Below are 3,435 nucleotides of genomic sequence, written 5' to 3' on the forward strand. Positions count from 1 at the left end.
TCAAGAAATCCCAATTGGTCACAATCTCATCCGGTTGCGAATAAAACCATGTTTTCACTTGCCCCTCAAGAGAGAAGGGGAAGGCAAAAACCATAATAGCCACCTCATCGGCTCCATGCCTTCGAGCCCTGGAACAAGCAACTTGAAAATCTATTAGATGTCAGATGGTGTCTTGACCCGGCAACCCATGATACTTAGGGAGTAGATTTATCAAGCTATTATTCAACTCAAAGTTTGGATCAAGGTTGGGATACCTTGCTTGCAAAGGTTGAAGTATGATATCCGGAGCCCCTTGTTCATGCAAAGTGATCCGGCGTGGCTCTGCCATGTATGGTTCACCTGTGGGATGCAAAGATGTATTAGTAGTGCCAACAGAAGAATAGGAAGTAGCGGACTCCAAGTCACTCTCGGTGCCGTCTAGTAATTCGGTATGTTCCTCAAGGAAGGCCGAAGTACTAGCCGTATAGTCCAACCGTCGTCTAGCTTGCCGAGTGTATAACAAAGTTCTTTCAATCTCAGGGTCAAACTTGGCTAAGCTAAAATTCGGTTGAGACCGAATCATCAAACGTGGGAGTCATAGCACATGTATAAAAGAAATCTAGACTACAACTAAGTATTGAAAGCAAGTAAACTATCTACACTATTCACATATTCACATAACCAATATCAAGGCATAACTTGCAACCATTCCCCGGCAACGGCGCCAAAAATTTGATGTCAAGGATCTTTACCGGTTCGGAATTCCACAAAATATTTTTGTTGTCAGTATAGTCCAAACCGATAGTCAACTCTCGAATCAAATTTTAAGGAATTGGTTGTCACAAGTTCAACCACAATAAAAGTAACCGAAGTATTCAAACCTCGGATCGTCTCACAAGGAATGGGCAAACATGTGCATCAACATTGGTTAGAATTCTGGAGTTGCAAGTCATGAACAAGAAATTAGATTAAAAGGCTTTACAAACAAGAAATCTTAAAGTGCAAGAAATTAATTCAAGTGACTAAAACAAGATATGAGCAATTTCAAACTAACAAGAGAACATTTAATATAATTCTACTCTAAAACTATCAAGCAACTATAACTAGAATCAAGCAATTGAAATTTTTGATTTTCAAATATGAATAATAAAAGCAACTCTTGGCTAGGCATGGGAATTGGGATCACTATCCTTGTCTAACTACCATATCTTGACAATTATGAGGAACCAAACTCACTAAGTCTACCTCTAAGAGCTTTAAGTACGTAATATTTACTCCTAAGCTTGAGGTACGTCAAGTGGTTTGATCAATCTCAACTCATAAGTCCCAATTCAACTACCAATTGACTTAGTAGTGAACTAGTGTCAATGGGTATCAACTTGACCACTAAGGGTTCTCAAATCACCAAACCAATTAGACCCAATGACTCAAGTTTTCCTAATTCTCTTAGCCTAGGCCAAGAGTAAAGAAAACTACTCCATAATCAAAGGAAATATTTCATCAAACACATGGTAAGTATTACTAAAAGACATATTCAAAATGCAATTAAATTGAAATTAACAAGTACCCACTAACAATTATTAATGTAAATTCACTCAAACAACACAATTAATCATGGAAATCATCATCATGACATTAACAATTCAAGATCCACAAGATTCACAAAATGGGTAAAAAGATGACAATTGACAAGAAAACATAAATCTAACACAAGATCTAAAAAAAATTATAATGAGAAATTCAAATTAAGTAATCAAAACTAGAAATCAACGAAATCCAATTCAAAATTCAACAAGGGAAGATCAAATCAAACTAGATCTAGAGAGGAATAAAGGTTTCTCTCTCTAGAAGAACAAAAACCAAAAACTAGTTAAAATTGTGTCTACGTGTGAATGAATGATCCCCCCCTTTCCCTCTACCATCCTTGGGTCTTTTTCATGCAGAACCAGCTTGAATTTGGGCTTGTTGAGCCTCAGAAATCGCCAGGCACGATTTTCTTTAATGAGGTCACGTGCAGCTCATCATACGTACGCGCCATGCACGCGTGCGCGTCGATGGAGATTTCGTTAATCCACGTGGATCCGCCAATCTTCACACACTAATTCCACTTTCCGCACCCACGCGTGCGCGTGCGCGCCGATGCTGAATTCCCCAAAATTCAATTCTTCATGTTCCTTCCACTTGTGCATGCTTTCTTTCTTTCTTCTAGGCCATTCTAGCCCTGTAAACTCTGAAATCACTCAACAAACACATCACGGCATCAAATGGTAATAAAAGATGATCAAAATATGGCAATTTTAAGGCAAAAGAAGCATGTTTTCTATCATGAAGCAATATTAGGAAGAGAACACAAAACCATGCAATTCTTGTGAATAAGTGCAGAAAATATTGACAAAACCCTTCGAATTCTACACAATATAAACCACAAAATTGGGGTTTATCAAAGGTGTGTCTCCCTTGCCATGCCAGAAATACGCCAGAGAAAAACCAGGATGAAGGTGCTTGTGGGCATGTCTCCCATACCATGCCAGAGACACGCCAATGATACACCCTTGTTGAAGAAGTATGGGATGTCCTCTGGGAAGTTAGCCCAATGTGCCACTTCCCAGGTATGCCAGAGGCGCGCCAACCTTGAGAAGTGATGGAAGCTTTGACGGTGAATTAATGCCAGTCTAGAATTTCTCAATAATAGAATCTCGTTGCAAGCATATTCTAGACCGATGTGTAACCCTCAATCAAAGTTTAAAAGGTTGTCATAATACAATCCAAAATAACTAGGAGTAGAATCACGGGTCGTTCTCCCTAGGAATTGCAATCAAGTACTCAATTATTGGCTATGAGGGAAATCGGGGGTGAGATAGCAATTGACACAAAATTAAATAGCAAGAAAGTAAATGGCAATAAACTAACAAAGGAAAGAAAACTCAAATGGTAAAAACTTGGTGCGGAATTTCTAACCACAACTAACCGGCAAGTGCACCGGGTCGTAGCAAGTAATACCTCGGGTGAGTGAGGTCGATCCCATGAGGATTGATAGACTAAGCAACAATGGTTGATTAATTTACTTAGTTAGACAAGCAGAAAATGGTGTTTGAAGGTTCAAAAACATTAACAGTAAATTCAGAATATTAATAAAGCAAGCAGTAAACAGGTTGTGAATAATATATGGAGAAAACAGTTAAGGCTTCATAGTTATCTATTTTCCGGATTGACTTTTCTTACTAACTATTTTAATCATGCAAGATTTAATTCATGGAAAACTGTATGTGACTAAACCCTAATTCCTTAGACCATTTTAGTCTCCTCTAAAATTCATCAACCGCCAAAATTATTGAAGAAGAGGAAGTGGTTGAGGACTTAGGAGATGCGGAACCTCCATGGGAAACTCAAGTCATAGAGCCTCCTTCCAAGACGTTTGAATTTGATGTTGAAGAGGGTGTACAACCTCCAAGGCAT

This window comes from Arachis hypogaea, chromosome 17 (assembly GCF_003086295.3).
Source record: "Arachis hypogaea cultivar Tifrunner chromosome 17, arahy.Tifrunner.gnm2.J5K5, whole genome shotgun sequence".
In the NCBI taxonomy this organism is placed as follows: Eukaryota; Viridiplantae; Streptophyta; class Magnoliopsida; order Fabales; family Fabaceae; genus Arachis; species Arachis hypogaea.